This window comes from Carica papaya, chromosome 2, assembly GCF_054855325.1.
Source record: "Carica papaya isolate Zhongbai chromosome 2, ASM5485532v1, whole genome shotgun sequence".
Classification (NCBI taxonomy): Eukaryota; Viridiplantae; Streptophyta; class Magnoliopsida; order Brassicales; family Caricaceae; genus Carica; species Carica papaya.
This window is the reverse complement of record NC_142310.1, coordinates 20,183,625-20,204,764: the sequence shown is the minus strand read 5'-3', so window position 1 is coordinate 20,204,764 and position 21,140 is coordinate 20,183,625. Positions and strand designations below refer to the sequence as shown.

At 34.0% G+C, this 21,140-nt stretch overlaps 1 pseudogene across 1 annotated transcript; it reads right to left on the bottom strand.

Moving 5' to 3' along the window:
• Positions 1 to 1,159: 1,159 nt before the first annotated feature.
• LOC110816395 (putative protein S-acyltransferase 7) lies at positions 1,160 to 19,732 on the bottom strand (annotated as a pseudogene). The gene is made up of 5 exons (XR_015817127.1): positions 18,496 to 19,732; positions 17,751 to 17,933; positions 16,817 to 17,122; positions 2,200 to 2,433; positions 1,160 to 2,109 (listed from the first exon to the last, which is right to left on the bottom strand). The product of XR_015817127.1 is annotated as a putative protein S-acyltransferase 7 (transcript).
• Positions 19,733 to 21,140: the final 1,408 nt, after the last annotated feature.

Genomic DNA, 21,140 nt, shown 5'->3' with positions numbered 1-21,140 from the left:
GCTACTATTTTTTTTTTGAACTCTATAAAAAACTTATGATCCAAAACTAGAACAATACCCAGAGGTATTTTTCATGTCATCAATGGATCATGCCCAGTCACTATATGAAATTTGAATCCTTAGTTTTCTTGAACTTGACACTAAAGTTGATTGTGCCTTTAATGTATCTAACGACCCTTTTACAAAAGCATAGGCATAGGGGATTCAAGACACGACTATAAAGTATCTCAAATTGCACCCTTTGAGGCTCCTGGTTTTATATACTGAGAAAATAGAATGTTGCTGATGCCTTGGGAGGGTAAGTTCACATGGGCAGTTGAGATAAAAAACTTGCAGTTGATTTCTTAGGAGTGGAACCTAGTAGTCATCCAAATCAAGAGAAAAGAGTCTATAATGTGACAATGGAGTCAGGTTACTCGAAGAACTTGGAGAGTCCTTACTCACAATATTGAACATGTTGGTATTGTAACGTCATTCTGAGCCTCCAATAACTTCATGGTTTCCACAAGGACTAACCATTTCTACTTCATTTCTTTTGAAACAATCTAAAGAGAAGAACAATATGCCCCTTTAAAATATCATAGTCAATGAAATTTAAAAATATTGGCTATTTCCTGTTTCTATGAGACAATTGTTTTCCATAATTAAGATTAAAAGGCTTGCTTTTTTCTGTTTCTCTATCAAGTTAAATAGCAGTTCTAAATGAACATTATAACTTCTCTATTTAACTAAGGATATGTTTAGAATAAATTTAAAATTTTTTAAAAATTTATTTATAAATTCACACTTAATTAAACAAGTAAAAATTATAAACTGTATGAAAATTATAAGAAACTTGATCTCAAATAATTTTATGTGAACACAGAACCATATATTTCAAATTCCATCGAAATTGAAGAAATCATTTATGCAGTTCCAATTCTATGTTGAATTCCATAAAAGAATTTTTCTTTTTTAATTGAAAAAGATTTTCATTATCTTTTGGTTGTAATAATAAGTGTATATCTATAAAGAAATTCTACAAAATTTGTAATTGTGTTCCAAACATAGCCCTGAACTAACTAATTTAAAAAAATGATCAACTAAAAGTGTTACTACTTTCAAACAACCTGTACAACTTCAAATAGGAAAGGGCTGTGCACATACTCAATTCAAAGATGTGGTATTTAAGGTTCAACTCCCCTCTTTACCTCCCCAAAATTTTTTACCAAGATACTACAGTGAAAGAAACAAAATAATATACCTATATTACATTTTTAGATATATTGATGAAGTTCCACAACTCACAAGTAACAGGCATTCTCTCTCTAAACTTAAGTAAACCCTTTAACCAACAGTCACTTAACACATTAACTTAAGAAGCTTCTGGTTTCCTGCATACTACTAACTTTATCAAATTAATTACATCAACATCCAAATCAAAATACCCAGAAAAACGAACAGGATACAGCATAACAATCACCCCATGGAATTGCCGGAGCAGTTCCATGAAGAACACACACCTCTACATCTCCAGCAAACCAGACTGTTTCTTCCTCTCACAGATGAATTAAAAAAAAATTCCCTCCAATGCATATTGCTCATCTAATCTCAGCAGACAGTTTTCAATCAAACAAGTCCTGTAAATTCCACAATGCCGCAAAGATAAGAAGACACCTCTTCCATTAAAAGCTCTGGCCATAGAAATAAAGCTTCAATGTGCATTATGAATTCTCTCTGTCCTTGATGGCATGTTCTATTCCAAACTCAGCAGCGAGCATACGAATATCAGGTGTGATCTCCCAGTTAGAGTGTGGCACTGCTCCGCATCTCTCCAGCCGGCCAATGCTGTCAATCTGACTCGATATCTTCCACATATCCAGCAGCAATGGCTTGCCGTTTTCCCATCTCTATATCAAAGCTTGTTTTGGACATTTCTGGACTCATGGTATTGCCTAATGACATTGGAGTTGCAAAGATGGAAGATGAATCCACCTTGACCTTTGCCCTGAAGTTATTCCTAGAACTTGGAATTCCTGAAAAGAAAATCTCAACGACATTGCGAACACAACCACGGTTGTAAGGATTCCTTTTTCTGTCATACTGATACCGAAAGTTTTCATACGTTGTCTGAGAAACAACAAAGAAAATTTATTTTAATACAAAATAAAGTACAATGTCAAGAACAGACAGCGATAGAGTCAAAGAAGACATGTTAACCTGATTGGTAAAAATTAAGTAGAGATGAAATGCAGTAAGACCGCCAACAAACCACACAGCTATAAATGTATATAATATAAGTATTCCTGAAACAGGGGACTTCAGAATGGCCCTCCAGAAATCACAATCCTCAGAATCCATGATTTTCTTTATGTTCACCCAACAGAAGGCGAAGACAAATAGGCATAGAATTGTTGTGGATGCCACAAACATGAAAAAGAATCTGTAATTCCTCTGTTTAAATAGCACATCAACATTAACATGTTAGACCTGGAAAAATTTAAGAAATCATAAAATTATAAAGTTAATTGACTATTCCAACCCTTTACCCCCTGACTCCTCTCTCCCCCCCCGCCCCCAAAAAAAAAACCAACAAAAGGACTTGGGATGAGATATAGATGGTTACTAACTGTGGAAGAATGAATTTGTGTATTTTGTTGAATATTAAGACTCTATATATATAAGTAAATAGTTTATTTCAAAACATATATATATACAAGTAAATAGATAACAATAAAAGAAAACAATACTAATTACAAAAATCTGGGGTATAGTAATTACAAAGATTTTACAAAGACCCAGACGATATTACTAATGTACCTTTTACCTAATGAAACCTTAACTTGTACTTCTTAACATTTTTCCTCAAGCTGGTATCAGAAGCCTTTGTCATGGTTGTCTGATCTAAAGTAAATGAAGAAGAATAAAAGGAGAAAAAGAAGAGAAGACCGAAGTCGAGAAGAGAAATGGATAATTAAATTTATTACTTTTTATGGTGATCATTACAAGCAATGGAAGAGAGCCCTTTATAGGCCTTAAAGCAATAAAGCAAACAATATCAGCAGTTGGAATCACGCGGCCGTTATGCCATAACAGAAGCTGCGAGATGGGATGGTAGCTACGAAAATGAAGAGATCATTAGGATTTAATTAACCCTAACCCTAAATGTTACATAAAAAACTAATTTGTCTTTCTCTTTTTGTTATTTTTTTTTACCATTAATAACCTGACAATACTCTCCCCTTGAGCATGAACCTTGTCCTCATTGTTGATTTGGAAAAACTTTTTCTTTGAGAACCTCCTTCCATAACAATTTCCTCCATGGCCATTAGGGTTTTATTTGTGCAACAGTGTCTTGGGAAGTACCGGTCTCCACACTTGTAACAAGTAGCCTTGCTCTTCTATGTTCTGTATCCCTTCGGAGCAGTTGATTCTGATTTCTTGTTTTAGATATTTTTGCAAATTTAACAACTTTATTAGTAGGATATGAACTTTGGGATGGTTCTATAATAGATTAAGCGTTTGCGGCTTGAGGAGTCTTAGCATGGGCTGTAACAATGGTCTAAGACTACTGATAAAGGTAAATATGAAAAATATTTTTGAAAATGTTGGATTATCTACATCCATGAGAGAGCATAAGTGTTCAAATTATTTTAAATAGTCAAGAACAGTACCTATTTGGGATATTTAGTGAATTTCTCTATGAAATCCTTTCGCAATAGTCCCCAAAATACGCGACAAAACTCTTCCATAAAATATTTTCAATTTATGACATCAATTTTGGTTTGTCATCTACAGTACCATATATCAGCAATTTCTTCTAATTATAATGATACATTCATCTTTTACTCGTCAGGAGTACTGTGAATTATAAAATATTTTTTACACTTTCGAACCCACCCACAAGAGTTTATTCTTTAGAAAAGTGGAATTTCCACCTTGGGAAGTAAAAAAAATTGGGCAGAACTAGCTCTGGGCATAGGATCCATTGGGCCAGTTCGGTTTGGGTCGGTTCAGGCTCCAACTTGCCCGGTTCAATTCAAACTGATTCTGTTCAGGTCGGATCGAGCCGGGTGTTCCAGACCGGGTCGGATTGAGTCGGCTGTTCCAGAGCGGGTCGATTTGGACCAATTCGGTCCACTTCTTCCATGGGTCCGGTTTGGTCTAGTGAACCGGGCCTAAATAAGGGTTAAAACCCTTTTGTGCTATTCGTGCTGCTCGGGGGAACAGCAGGGAGATGGCTGCTACTCAGGAGGGGAAGCGAACCTCCCTCTTTGCGTGTTGCAATCGCCAATTTTGGCCAGCCTGCTGAGGGTGTTCGAGCCTCATTTGCGCCGCTCGGGAGGGGAAGCAGACTTCCTCTTCACTCACATCCAAACCGCGAAGCCAATCCATGATGGTGTCAAGTTGTTGCTGGATTTCACGCCACATTTCGTTTACCTCTTCCATGAAGGAGATAAGTTTCTGATTGACATCCTTCACAGTCAGTTCAGGCGTATCGGGATTCCCTGGTTCAGCCACAATCGGGGTCTTCCCTTTCAACCGAGTGCGAATGGTGACTCTGGCAAAAGATTCGGCCTGTTCTTGTTCTGATAGCACCTTATCAGAAGCATTTGTCATGGCTATCTAATCTGAAGTAAATGATGAAGAAAAGAGGAAGAAGAAAATGAGAAGAAGAGAAGACCGAAGTCGAGAAGAGAAATAGATAGTTAATTTTATTACTGTTTCTAGTGATCACTACAAGTGTTGATTTTACCGATCTTATCCATTTACTTAATTTAAATTTAAATTCAAAAGTAGGTTGTGAACAAAGTGCCTCACCGCAGCCTGCGCAGCTGCCATGCAGTGTGTTCACATAAATCTCTGAGTTTTATTTTATCGGGTCATCTTTGGTGTAATCAAGCACAACTCCGTGCTTATAAATGTAATCGTGCAATTCAATAAAGTAAGTTTTTCCTCTCTTCAAAAAAAAAAACAAAAAGAAACCAAATTCTTCTGAAATTAAAGAAACAGAGGGTGCTGCAGCCTTGGACTCTATTTTGCAGTTCTCTCTCTCTCCTTGACTCTCTCTCTCTAAATTTGCTCACCGTCTCAGCTTCTTTTGAAGCTATTACTCATCCGATCCTACAACAAGCAATAGAAGAGAGTCATTTATAGGTTTTAAAGAAATCAAACAAACAATATAAGCAACAGGAATCACGCGGCCATTATGCGTACAGCGAGAGCAGCAGGATGAGATGGTGGCTACAAAAATGAAGAGATGATTAGGGTTTAATTAACAGTAACCCAAAATATTACATAAAAACTAACTTGCCTTCTCTTTTTGTTATTTCTCTTTTTACCATTAATAACCTGACAGCTAGTAATTAAATACTATTCATTCCTACTTTGGCAATAATCTTCTTAAATATAGGATAACTCAAATTTATTAGTCAAAATATCAATAAACTATGAAATGGTTAGCATTTACGGAGTACGAATCAATTTATTATCTAGTGTCTGTCTATTTTAATGTATTTAGTTCTATTATGTTGTAGTAGATTGTAAGCGTTACTAATCACTGACTTGTTGTCGTAGTATAATCTCATAGATTTATTCCATTGAATCTCTAAATCTTCTAAAATCATCTTCAATCATCTAAGTACACAAACTACTTGAGCCATAACCCAATCTCTAATTCTACACCAGAGTGGGCTAATATATTCTGCTTATTACTTCTCAAAGTCACTAAATTCCCTTTAAGAAAGGTACATACTCAAAGGTAAATATCCTGTCAACTAGTGATCCAGCATGGTATACGTCAGTGTATACTTCAAGAAGCGATACATTGTTTATTTTGGACCCAATTCTCTTCCCCATAGTACCCTTCAGATAGTAAAGTATTCCGTAGAATGCTTGTAGGTGTTTTTTTAGGTTTGTGCATGAACTGCTTCACTATATTAACAACATATACAATACTTTGCCTAATATATGATAAGTATATCAATTCCCTACCAGTCTCTAGTACTTTTCTCTATCCACATTTGAGTTTTCTTTCGCAAATCTCCATTTAAGATTGAGATTAGTAGATCTACTAACCGGTTAGCATGCGAGTTTTTCAGTTTTCTTTAACAGATTTACAACATATTTTTGTTGGAAAATGAATATTCCTGACTTTGAGTAGACCACTTATATTCCGAAAGAATAAATCTCTCTAATTTTTTAATTTCGAACTCTTTAGCCAACCATTGCTTGAGAACTACATAGAAATTATAATTATTTTAAAGAAAAAAATAATTATATCATTTAAAAGCGTATTACTATAATTTTGATAACTTCAGGATTTTACTCTTTTTAGTATTTAGTTTTCATATTTGTTTTAATATTTCTTATTTGTATTAGGATTAGTATTCCTAATTTTTTTAATTTTAGTATTCTAACTTTGTTACCAAATTAGTTTTGATATTTTCTAATCTAGTGAGGAAAGACTCATTAAACACACTATAAATATGATTGTAATCTTTTGGGAGGATCATTCAAGTATTTAATAATATAATTTGAAAGTTTTTCAATTACTAGCTGTGTTACATAATCAAACCCTTAAGTGTGATATTTAAGAAACTTTGGATGAGATGTTTGGGTCTTTTAGCCGCAATCTCTAATAGGACAAATCAATCCTATTTACCGTACATCAAACTGCAATTTGGACCATCCTAGTTTTCATTATCAAAAATATATTTTCCATAAATTGTTCATCACTAAAAATCTCTGTTCTTTTACTTATTAAATTTTTCAATTGCCCAAACACACACTTACATCATATCCAGCCAAATCATTTTTTTTGTAAATAAAAATTATAGTATATATTAACAAGGCACCAAAAACAGGAGGTACCACCCATGTACAAAAACTTTACATCATGTTAACATATCAATGACATTACTAAAATGTACATCACTAATAATATCATGTTCTAACAAAATAGAACCAAAATAGTGAATCCACCTATTTTTTAATTTATTGGAATTATTCTCAACACTATCAAATACCTTACCATTTTTTTCCTTCCAAATGACCTAAAAAACAGTCAAAGAAATCAAGTTTGCAATTTCTTTTTTAACATAACGCCCATCTCACGCCCATAATTCTCCCTTACAGACCCCGCAACAACCCAATTATCCCCACAAGGCTGTAGATCAAACACCATAAACTGTACACTAACGGGCACCATAATAAGAGACTGTTACATGATTCCTCCACTTGCAAGCAGCAATAACAGCCATTAACCAACACTCTACCTCTAATTCTCAACTTGTCAATAGTCAAAATCCTCTCCCAACAAGCCTCCCAAACAAAAAAAGCAATACGGGTTGGAGCCTTTGTTTTCCAAATTTGCTTGGCTGGAAAATTATGTCTCGTTACATTCACTTTACTGCTAAGAAGGTTGTAGTAAGACTTGACTGAGCAATTGCCACTTTTTTCAAATTTCCATACAATCCGGTCCACTTTGTTGACAACCACCTACCCGGCCAGCATCTTTATCAAAGCCTCATATTCAACAACCTCTCAATCATTCAAATTCCGAATGACATTGATAGACCATACAATTTTGTCATTAACAGCCCGGTAAGCTTCCTCGACAGTCATCTCCTTAGATTGTGCAATATTGAAAATTCTAGGAAAGCGATTCTTTAATCAACCCTCCCCAATCCAATCATCCTCCAAAAAAATGATCTTGTTACCTCTCCCCAATTTCCAATTGACATGTTGTCGAAAGTTGCTCCATTGCATTATAATTTTCCGCCATAAACCTCTACTATGGAATAAGGGAATTCTGCTTATAACCCTTCTATCCATATACATACCCCACCGAACATGAATTATTTTTCTCCATAGACAATTTTCTTCTTTCAAATATCTCTAAATTCATTTGCCTTGAAGAGCTAAATTCATATTGATCATGGATTTAATACCAAGACCACCATAAATGATTGGTTCCTTGATATCTTCCCATTTAACAAGATGGTATTTTCTCTCTTCGTCACTATTCCCCCAAAAGAATCTACACTGAATTGTTTCAAGTTTCTTCGTCACTTTGATAGGTATGGTAATTGTCGAAAGATAATATATAGGGAGATTAGCCAAAGTGCTTTTTATTAGAGTGTGTCTTCCCCCTTGAGACAGAAAGTTTCTCTTCCAACTTGCTACTCTTCTTTCAAACAAATCAATAACCGGTTCCCAAGATAATTGGTCTTTATACTTAGCACCAAGCTGGAGGCCGAGGTACTTGAGTGGAAAGTTCACCTCTTTACAGGCCAATATCACGGCGAGGAACCAGCAACCCCATTACCACCAATTCTGGCCAACTCAGACTTGTGTAAATTAATTTTGAGACCCAATACAGCTTGAAAAAACGTAAGTACACACCTCAAATGTAGTATACTTCTCAAATCCGGTTGGCAGAAAATTAGGGTTTCATCGGCAAAAAATAAATGAGAAACATCAATTCTCTCTCTTTGACCCACCGAAACAACTCCAATCAATTGCAACTCATGTGCTCTATTGAGTAACCCATTTAATGCCTTCATCACCATTACAAACAATAGCGGAGAGAGTGGATCACCTTGACTCAAACCTCTCAAAGCATTAAAAAAATTAGAGGGGCCGCCATTTATTAATACAGCAAAAGAAGTAGAGGTCATACAAGTCTTCATCCATTTCCTCCACTTTAGACCAAAACCCATCCTATACAACATGTAGTCCACAAAATTCCAATTCACATAATCATAGGCTTTTTCCATGTTAAGTTTACGCACCAATCCATCTCTTTTGTTAGTCATCAAGTCATCAACCATTTCATTTGCAGCCATTACGGCGTCAAGAATTTGTCTTCCCCCAATAAATGCAAGTTGGTTGTTCCCAATCACTTGTCCCAACACCTTAATAAGTCTCCTAGCCAACACCTTGGCAATGAGCTTATAAATGCACCCAACCAAGCTTATAGACCTAAAATCTTTAAATTTACTGGCATCCCTTTTCTTGGCAATAAGGATGATAAAAGTAGTGTTTAGGGATTTCACAAACTTGCCTTTAGAATGTAGATCTTTAAAAACAGCCACAACATCCTCTTTCAGCAAAGGCCAGAAAATTTGAAAGAAATTCATACAAAAGCCATCGGGCCCGGGGGCTTTATTACCATCACACGTCTTCAATCCCTCAAAGATCTCTTCTGCACTGAACTCAGCTTCCAGAAGCTGTCTACTCTCTTCAGAAATTCTGTTAAATGGTAACTCATCCAACTTTGGTCTGCAAACATGATTTTCCTTGTATAGCTTTTCAAAAAGGCTCCTTGGCAGCCTCTCTTAAATCCGGATTTTCCCCAATTTTCTTGTTTTCAATGACAATTTCCTCAATGTAGTTAATTCTGCAGCAATGGGATACTTAAGCATGAAAGTATTTCATATTCCAATCACCATCCGCCAGCCACTTTTCTCTTGACTTCTGTCTCCACATCATTTCCTCTTCCTTCAAATAAGCAGCAAGCTGTAGTTTTAAATTATCCCTCAGAATTCTCTCCTCATCAATTCAATCCGTTTTCTTCCTCCTTTGAGTCCAGTAAATTGATTTCAGCCACTGTAGTCTCAAACCTGCTCTTCTCATTCTCCCGCTCCTCCTTAGCCCATGCTTTTATAACAGCCTTCAAATGCCTGAGTTTATAGACCAGTTTGAAGCTGGCACACCCCTGAACCTCACACTTTTTCTAAGAGTTTTCCACCATTTCACAGAAACTATTCTTTTTCAGCCATTTATTGTCTAATCGAAATGGCATTGGTCCCCATTGGATTCCCTTGGCCTCCAGGCATAGGGGAAAGTGATCACATGTGGTACGGGGAAACGTTTTGTGAGTTACATTCGACAATTCCAGCAGAAAATTGGAGGAAACAAAAAATTTGTCAATTCTGCACATACTCTTGTTGTTAGACCATGTCCATTGCCCTTTAGACAACGGCAAATCAACTACACTAATCCTGTTCATAACCTTCTTGAATTCAGCCGCCTCTGAAACTGAAAAACAGTTATCATTCCTTTCCTCCCTTCTCAAAATCATGTTAAAGTCCCCACCAATAATCCACCTACCACCTCATCTGATTTTATACTTTTCCAATTCATCCCACAGAATTAATTTCTCTTCTTTACTGCCTCTGCAATACACCCCGGTAAACATCCACTCAGTGTCCCCTTTGCAGTTCTTGAAGATGCAAGGCAAAATACATTCACCTCTAAAAACATCCAGACAACTGAACCAATCCTTCTTCCAACATATAATCATCCCCCCAGCAGACCCTTTGGCCAGAATAGCATGCCAATCCCAATTATTCGCACATCATAAACTGTTACACTTCTCTGCAACATGGTCTTCCATTTTCCTTTCTTTCATACACACTAAAAAAGACATCCATTTTTTTAGACATCCATTGATGACAAGCCTCGTCTTTATTATTTGTCCTGTGGACGTTCCAGAACAAAATCTTTCCAATCATTCACAAATGATCCTGATCCCTCCTACTGCCATACCCTCTTTTTTTCTTCCTTCATAATTTATGGAGAACTCTAGTCTTTTTAGTTCCCTAGGAGTACCACTTCTCACTCTCTTTTTCTCCTTTATAGTTATCCTTGCATTACTTGGGGGAACTTTCCTTTTTTCTACTTAAGAGAAGAAGAAGTAAGTTCAGTTTTCCATACCTTCAAAAGAGACGCCCATTTTTTTGCTGAATTTGTTCATGTTGTTGAGAACCCACTGCGAACCAAACCATACTTAAAGAGTCTCGATCCACTAGACTATTCTCCATAGTTCATGGTGATATTTGGAGGCTTTCTCTATTGCAGTTACTAGATGATTTATTATTATGTTCACTGATGATCATACCAGAGTTTATTGTGTTTATCTCTTTAAAAAAATAAGTCACAAAAATCTTCCAAAACTTTCACTCCATAGTCAAAAATCAATTCCAAACCTCCATTAAAGTCTTATGAACCAACAATGGAACAAAACATTTCAAAATCATCCTAGGTGAACACCTAGCATGTAGTGGCATCATTCATCAAAATTCTTGCACCAATATACCATAACAAAATGGTGTGGCCAAAAAAAATTGTCAGCTACCTTAAGCTGCCAGAGCCCTGACATTCACTATGTATGTTCTAAAATACCTCTGGATGAAGTCATCTTAACAGCCTCTCGTCTTATAAACCACATGCCTTCCAAATTCTCAGATTTAAAACCCCTATGTCTGTCCTCCTTCAAACCTATCCTCTATTCCATTCCTTTTCATCTATTCCTCTTAAAACCTTTGGTTGCACAACCTTCGTTCATATTCACTCCCAAAATCATTCAACACCTGATCCCAATTTAACTGTGTTTTTGTATTCTCCTACACAGCATGGATTTAAGTGTTCCTCATCCTCTTTTCATTGGATGTTTATATCAATTGATGTCACTTTTTGTGGAAACTGAACTATTTCTTGCCAACTAACATCTCCGTGGGGAGATTCCAAATGAAGATGATAGTTGGGATGAATTTAAACTTTGATCTACGTAAATATCATTAACATCACCACCAGCTCATATACTCAGTCTAGTATAACCTGTAGTGCCACAATTAGAATAAGAAATAACAGTGGAAACAAGGAAAGATAACTCTTAAATCCGTCAATTGATTGTTTATTCATGCAGGAATCATTCTCAAAGTATATATTAAGTTTACATTTGTTTGTCTTTCAGGAAAGGTTTACATATGTTTATCTTTCATAGAGGGTTTACATTTGATCATCTTACGTGGTACCTACTGACAAGTAACAAGTTGATATTCAATTGAGTTTCTTTTGATTTCTGGTTGGTGGGACTCGTAAATCTCGGTGAGAAGTTACCATAATTCAGGGTTCATAAAGGTTTACTTTTGTTATTCATGGTACATGATACGAATTTATTGGTTCTAAGTAACAAGCTGACACTTCAGTGCACAATGAGTTATGCCTAAATAGATCAGAAATTGTAATTCTTTTAAATATAAAACTATTATACCATTTAAGAGTATATTATTATATTTTTTGAAAATATTATTATAATTTTAGTAATATAAAATTTTTATTTTTATTAATATTTTCCTATTTGCATTAGGATTAATATTCCTAATATTTATGAGCATTAGTTTCTTATTCTTATTAGAGTTAATATTCATAATTATACTAATTTACTATTTCCTACTTTAACTCTAGTTAGGAAAGGATATAAATAACTTTTTAATTTTAGTTATTGATCAGTCAAGTATTCAATAATATATTTTGAGAGTTTTTTATTTTTCTGTTTGTATACAGTCAGATCTTTAAGTGTAATACTTAAGATTTCTTAGATGTGATGTCTAAAAAACTATAACTGTGATATTCAAGTTTTTCCTCTAATTTCTTAATAAGTAAATTACCTAATTTATTCTACATCAATGTAGTATCAGAACAAAAAATATCCTTCCAACTATATTCTCCAAAGTTTTTATCTAAATCGCCCCGAACCTATCTAAAAAAAATTGCCAAACAAAAAAATCAAAACCCTAACAAAGTCACTAGCACATTAACAAGCCACCTACTGAAGGTTGTCGACATTATCACCACCACCAGCTCCAAAAGGTTGCAATCAGCCAACCACCAAAGCCCTATTGCAAAACTCCACTAGAAACTACCAACCGACACAAGTTCCTCAGTCACTATGTTATGTTCCCCAGACCAGGATTTTGTCACTGGGCAGTTATCTGGAATTTTCCATTCCAGAATTTGCTTCTTCTTTTTGTTGCGATTTCTTGAACGGTTTATTCGTGAAAATAGATTACAAGTCATTAAATAGAGCTACTACCTTGAACCTTATTAGAGAGAGTTCTAATCTCGTACTTTAAAATAATATCTTAATTTATTTTATTAATAACAAGCATTCTCATCTATATAGAGGTTAAAATTTTTATTTAAAAATGTTAATTTAATTTGGAATTTAAACCTAATTAGAAATATTCTACTAAAATACTGAAAATTCTACATTATTTAGAAATCAAATATTAATGAAAAATATATATATTGTTTCGAAATCTAATATTAATTAGAATTCCAACTATTTAATAATCTAATATTAATTAGGATTTCATATTTAATTAAACGTTAATTACCTATTCTTGTTGCGTCTTCCATTTTTGCATCTATAATATTACTTTCCCTTAGTTTTCAAACTTGTCCTCAACTTTGAAATGTGGATGTTGCTATCTCGTTGGTTTTTTCTCGTTGTCCAATATCACATTCAATCTAGAGACAAAATAGTTCGTTTACATTGGTGACTCGAAACAAAAGAATCATCGTAGTTATAACACAGCCCTTTAGCCTTCTTTCTGTCATCTCTGTCCTTATTATTTTTTTATAATTAGAAAGAAAGTGTCTTCAGATTGTGTCGTAATACTGCTACTCTATAGAACTGATGTTTCCTGAACTGAATTGTTCACTTGGTCACGAATTAAGAATGATCACTATAATAGTGTTTAATCATAATGCACAACTGTTGTTTTTTTCTAAAAACTTTGGTCATACTCATTGCATGCACAAAAGTGGCAGGTGATTACATCTCGACCTCTAAGTAGAGACAGTCAATCAGTCCTTCTATAACTTACATATTGATCAACTCGAACAAATCTATTTGCCTGTGCCAATTTTTTTTGAAATTGCCTCTGATACTCCTTAACTAACTCTGTTTGTTTTAAGTTCACCAACACCCCCCAATTGGTTGCTTCCTGTTGGCGGTCCAAATCTTATCGAACAGTATTCTTTGAATCTAACCCAATTGATTATGGGTTGTTAGGATTTTAATTTATGATAACAAAGTTGTGCTTCACTGACCATGTAGAAGGCAGCCAATCCCACCTTATCTCTTTCTGATGTTTGGTGATTGGTAAAAAATTTCTCACACCGATGTAACCAAATCAGAGGATCTTTAAAACCATCGAATGTTGGAAAGTCTTATTTAATGTAGCGAAGAACAACTACATTACTTGGATGATGGTTTGTGCCTTGCGAACGACCTCCCGCATGAAACGTTTGGGGCAGTTGTTCTCACAGGTTATGACTACTGGCAATTCCTTCTGAAACAGTTCGCATGTTCTGACCAACTCCAGCTAACATCTCCATAACTTGTAAGGATAACTCCCACAGCTGACTACCTAAGCGTCTTTCAATTTCTGTTGTCCGTGCTTCGCTTGCGGCGAGAGCTTCCTTTACCATCAATCATCGATCTACCATTGTTACAGAGTCGCCTATTATGTTAAGTTCTGATACCAATTTGTTATGTTCTCGATATTAGGATCTTGTCACTAGGTGGTTATTTGCAATTTCTGGTTCCAAAACTTGCTTCTTCTTTTTATTGAGATTTCTTAAACAGTCTATTTTGTGAAAATAGTCATCAAAATGAGCTGCTACCTTGGACCTCATTAGAGAGAGTTTCAATCTCGCACTTTAAAATAATATTTTGACTTATTTTATTAATAACAAGTATTCTCCTTTATATAGAGATTACAATTCTTATTTAAAAATATTAATTTAATTTAAAATCTAAATGTAATTAGAAATAATTTATTAAAATATTAGAAATTCTATACTATTTAGAAATCAAATACTAATGAAAAATATATATATTATTTAGAAATCTAATACTAATTAGAATTCTAACTATTTAGCAATTTAATACTAATTAAGATTTCATATTTAATTTAATGTCAATTTCCTATTCTTGATGCGTCTTCCATATTTGCATCCATAATACACTACCTCCAATCTGCAACCGTCATCTTTATTTGAGTTGACTAACCAAAGATCGTCGCCGTCCGATGACTAGAAAACAAGTGAAACCTACGTGTGCACACCAGCAAATGAGCATAAAAAGTGTGTTCTATTTGACTTTTGTGAACTAGAGTTGACCAAATTGGTTCGCTCAAACCGTGTTATGCTCTCTTAGACTAGTTTTAGTATGATCTCAGATACTTTGTTGGCTCTTTCTAATTTGTGATCTCTAAAATTTGTGTAATAAAAAAAGTTTAAACATGTGGAATTATAAGTAAGAGAATGAGTCATCATTTAGAGAATAATAGAATTGACAAGTCCTTCTTGATAGTAGTTAAGCACAACTATGCAATTGAATGGGGAAAGATCCAAAGTATTCTCTAATTTTTCAAATTGTGCACGATGAAAGTATATATAAAAAACTTGTCATTCACGAGGAACGTTGCAGAAATCTTGTTTTAATATCTATAGTTGAACGGCTCAATCTGTGAATGCAACTAAATCCCCAACCATATAGACTAGCATGGATAAATCGAGCATTTTGGTAAATAAAGTTTTATTTCTATTCATCATGGTATTTGTAGTGATCCAATCTTGTGATGTAGTTTCTATGTGTTCGCACATATTCTTCTAGGTCAACCTTTTATGATCAAAAGGCTCAACATGATGAGAGTACTAACACTTATCATTTTATGCATGGTATAAAAAAATAGTTTTGACGTTTTTGAGTACAGAAAAGACAAATAAATATAAACATCCAAAAGCACCCGCAATTAATGGAAAAGATAAAGAGAATAAGTCCATCGAAGTCGAGAAGCAAGAAGAACTATCATATCTTTCTAAGAGTAAAATATTGAGGTTATCCAAGATCTTACGCTACCTATAAAGAGTTACATGAAAGATCAATGCAATAAGGAACCTAAGTCAATAATTGAGACTAATGATGTTTAACTCAAAGACGAAGTTGAAGTGCAAATTGGTTCATATATCAATTTCATTCTACCAACAAGATTTCACACTCGTAAAAAATTAGTTACCATCATGTTTGCTACTGAAGAAATGACCGAGCAAAAATACTGCTAATTTTTATGGTAAACGTCAAGTACCAAGGTTTTACATCATTCATCACTTAAAAACTCGTGGACAAGTTTTCTCTAACTAGTTGCAGAATGAGTTATGTCTAAATAAGTTAGCAATTATAATTTTTTAAATGCGAAATTATTAGACTATTTAATAGTTTATTATTATATTATTTAAGAGTATTATTTTAGTTTTAGTAATTTAGAACTTTTGTTCTTATTAGTACTTTCCTATTTGTATTAGAATTAGTATTTCTAATATTATTAGTATCAGTTTCTTACTCTTATTAGGATTAGTATTCCTAATTCTATTAGTTTACTATTTTCTATTTTAATTCTAATTAGGAAAAAAATATTATAAATAGCTTTGTAATTTCATTTATTAATCATTTAAATATTCAGTAATATATTTTTAGAGTTTTTCATTTTTCTAATTGTGTAATGCAATCAAACCCTTAAATCTGATAGTTAAGATTCCTTAGAGTAGTGTCTAATAAGCTCTAGGTGGGATATTTAGATTTTTCCTCCAATTTCTTAGTTGGCAAATTAACTCCAATTTCTCCTGCATTACACATGATTGAGCTTGTTTGAAATTTTTGGTTCACAGAACTCATCAATCTTCAATTTTCGTTGCATGCAAATTTGTAGCATTTGTCAAGTTACAAGTTTCCTATTTAAGTTTTTTGTTTTTTCTATTTATTTTATAACAAGGTTCATCTTTTGTAAGCTTCAGGTTAAGCATGGTGAAAGAGGAAGGGAACATATCACATATAGTATAATATCCAATGTAATTAGGTTCTATTCCTTTCTATTCTTAGTCACAGGTTTCCCTATAACTAGCATTCTTTGCATACAGATATAAGAGCAATACATAAGAAAAGAGTAGGAAAAAAAAACGATTATAAACAGCAACATACCTTCCCAATACATTGTCCCACCCATGGGCAATGGTGATCAAAACGTTCGACACAGTTATTACATATAGAGCAATGAGAGCATCGTGGGGGCCGATATAACATGCATGTTTGGCAATATTTGACTCTGACCACAACCCCATTGACCATAACATCCTTTGTTGGTGGTAAAGTTGGAGGACCACTACTCTGACTTCCCAGCCACTCTGCAGAAATATTTGAACCATCATCTTCAGATTCTGGAGGATGAAAATTACGAGGAATAATGCCAGGATCCCTTCCAGATGCAAGGAAAAGAAGAATAATATCCTGCAATCATTGATAAGATAAAAAAGTTGCAAAGTCAGTGAAAGAGATTAATTTTCCTTCTCTTTTATGTTTTGAATTAATTAAAGAGAATAAATTACGTGAAACGAAGCAAGTGATTAGAAGCAATAGTTTAGCAGAATTTCTCGCATACAACACACATTGAATAGTTGAGCAATTTTTTTCCTCTGCTGTATTTAAATTCAGGCCATTAAGCCCATAACTTGGTTTCAAAGGACAGAAGAATGAAAGACCAACCAATCTAAAGCCCTTTCTCATATGGTCAAGTGAAATCAAGAAACAGTTTCCCCCAGATCAAAATGCAGAATGAGTAGGATTTCACATTTCTTCTGCCAGAATAATAATCACACTTGGAAAAACTTCCGGATAAAGCTTTATATCACTTGTTTTACCTCATTTCCAATTACAGTGGCAGTCAGTTTAACCAACAGATATAAGGAGACATGGTGATTCCAGTATACCTAGGGAAGATAAACTTGGCTATCTGTGTAAATGATTAATCTTTAAAATTGACCTTCATTCTGACATAAATGATAGGAAGTAGCTCATATGCAACAGGAATTTCTTCCTAGAAAAACAGAAATGGACAGTAAACAGAACAGTAACTCACATATGCTGTGAAGACTGCACATATAACTACAATAAGCTCGCCTCTAGGATGCTGGAATCCACGAATAAGGCCTTGAGAAACACCGGCACAAAACATGATAACTGGAGCAACAATTAGGGATACTGTGAGGAAGAGCGACCTCACATCTGGACCAAATATAAGTCTACCGCCAAGGTAGAATTTCTGCAAGGAATATATGAAAATGCATCAATTTTGCTTCATGTTTTAAGCAACACGCATAATCTTCAACAGTAATACAGAGCACATTGATACTACCAAGTCCAAGACAAACAAACATCCAACGCACAATGGGAACAAAATCCAAAACCGCAATATCAATTGATATAAATTTACATAGAAATATGCTAGTGATGCCTATGCAATGAAATAATCTGATGGTAATTTTCGTTTATCCAAAAAAAGGACTAATGATCTGATAGTTTTTAGTTTTACTACTGGTCCTCGTCTTCAACAGCAATCTGAAAATGACTCCCCACACATTAAAAGAAAAAAAACCTGAAACTACATTTTATATAGTTAGGTAACTGCAAGTTTAAGCTACAAATGAATATAATAAATTCAGAATGTAGTATGTTTTAGTGGGAGGCAAAGTGAGATTTATTAGATTCATTGAATACAGGAAGAATCATAAATTGATTGAGCTAAGTTGTAATTAAGCATTAGATTTCATGATCAAGGGAGGCGGGAAAACATAAACGAATAGGGAAAAAAGAGAAGAAATCACATTGCTTCCTCTCCAAACTTGATAAAGGCGGAGGGGAGGGGAAGAGGAAGCGTCGATGATTCGTCTGTTAGAATCGGAAAGGTGAGGAGGCAATGCAGTCGTTGCATACATCCTTCCATTTCTTTTTCCCTCTCCCTCCATTTTCCTGGATTACTTTTCTTCCATTCCACTTTCTCTCTGCGTGAATGACATCTTTTCAAAAATCTGAATCGGAGGGCATCTCTCTTTTTCTCTATTTCTACAATCTTCAGAGTCTTTCCGATTTCTTTCCTTCTTTCTCTTTTAGGAAAGAGAGCTTAAACACCTTACGTAAGCTTCTGAAATGCAGAATCAATCTCCGAGCCCAACCTCAGAGAGCGGGGAGAGGAGGGAGGGAGAGAGAGGAAGATTCACAGAGAGACAGACGAAAGGTCCAATTTCCCCTCACGCATTGGAGAGAAGCTATCAAATTTTGCCATGTGGCGAATTTCTGCCACGAACCCGGATCGCGCGTTATGACAGTTATATCGCCGATTTTTTCAAAATTTTCTTATAAATTTGTCCTGCCTCTCTACTCGCAACGTCATCCTCGTCGGAGCTCTCTCTTCTTCAATCTATCTGCTGCTTACCGCCAATAACTCCATTTCTTCCAATCTGTCTTCTTAAATTTTCATTGGAAATTTTTGAAAGCTGCGAAAATCTACGATGATGAAATCACGAAGTTTCTTGATGAAAGACCGCTCAAGCCTCAGTTTTCTGTACTGGTACAGATTCGTAAAGGTTGTGGTCGACGGGGTCACTTGCCCTTATAGTTCCGGCGAGCGTAGATTTTGTTCAGGATTCTCCGATGATGGCCATGTCGTCATTTTCTTTTTAAAGATGGAATTTTATCAAGGTTGAGTTCCTGGAATGGAGGAATATGGATTTGACTTTGGTTTAACCGTGATGAACATCCATCTGGAGAAGCAGAGTAATTCTTTGTACATATTTTTTTTCTTCCTTCCTCTTTCCTTCCTTCTTCATCTTCCCTCCTTCCGCTGCATCTCCCATAATCACCACACTCTCCCTCCGTCCCACTCAAGCTCCTTCTACCACTATCCTCATCCTTCTCACTTGCACTTCCCCTTTTTTCCCATCCAGGCTACCACATGTACTTTCCTCTCCGTTTTTGTCTTCTTCTAACTTGATTTCTTGTCATCTGCTTACTATCAGTTTCTTACAGTTAATTAGTATGTCGGTCTTTATAGCATCATGAACTTCTCCAATTAGCATGAGATTGTGAGACGCTGGGACTAAGATACCCTAATAATTTGTTTACACATCTCTGTAACGATTATATGATTTTTTTCATAATTTTTTTCCCGCTCGTTTGCAATTGAGTTATAATTTTTAAAATTATAATTTTTTCAAATTTTTTAAATACTGATTTGATAATTTTAGAATAGTTTATTAATTTTTTTTATATTTTTAATATTTTTTATTATTTATAAAATTACTCTTCATTTTATTGTATATATATATATATATATATATATATATTTAATTATATTTTTTTATGTAAATATATATTTATCTATTTAATTAAATTTATATACTTATATTTTTAATTATATATATGTATATAATATATTTAATTATATATAAATATATATAATATTTTAATTATAAATATACATGTATGAAATATTTTAATTATATATGTATACAATATATTTAATTATATATATTTTTTATATATATGTATATATTTAATATTATTTTTTTTTAATCTTTTTTATTTTTATTTATTAGTACATACAATTAAACAGAAATAAAATAGACAATTTGCTCAAACATACAATCATATCATACTGTCAATGTAAACAAAAACAGTTGTTGCTATCAGACATTAATAAATCATCATCCAAATATACTTAAATTTGAATATTAATAAACATTGCATGTACCATATCATACTCAATATTAATGAATCATCATGCAAATCATCCAATCAAACTCTAGTCGTTGGAGGGCGACTTGAGAAATCAAATGTCTCTTTTTACATTTTTTACCTTCTATTGTCACCTACTCCCATCTCTTTCTACTTCTCTCTTTATCACTCTAATCACCAGTTTCTCTGTCTCTCTTATCTCATCTCTCTTATTTGCCTATTTTCTCTTTGTTCTATTGCAACTTCCTCAGGACGCTTTGTCCCAAGAAAGCTTCTTTCAGCTTTCTTTTTACTCGAGCTATGTTGTACTAGGCTGGGAATGTCTTTTTTTTTTCTCTCGATCAAATTTCATTTGGATCATGAATTTGTTTTGGAACTAAATTTTGGGTTGGTTATAATAATGAATCAAAATAATCATAAAAAATTTATTTTAATTACTTATTTAGTTTAAACAAAACTAAGTTAATATTCTATCACTACTAGAGTTATATGTGAACAACAATAATCAATGTTTGTTTGGGTTTCTTCTTTAACTTCATTCCCCAAATTTGTGTGAAGTTCTCAAAGACCATTATTTTTAAACTTAATTTTAAATACAAGGTTTGTACAAACAACCTAATAAAGCCTAAAATAGGGAATTAGTATATTGATTTCAATTTATATACTTTTATGCTTTTAATAAAGGATTATTTGTCAAATATGCAATAAAGTCTCCAATTTACATAAATCTAACCCT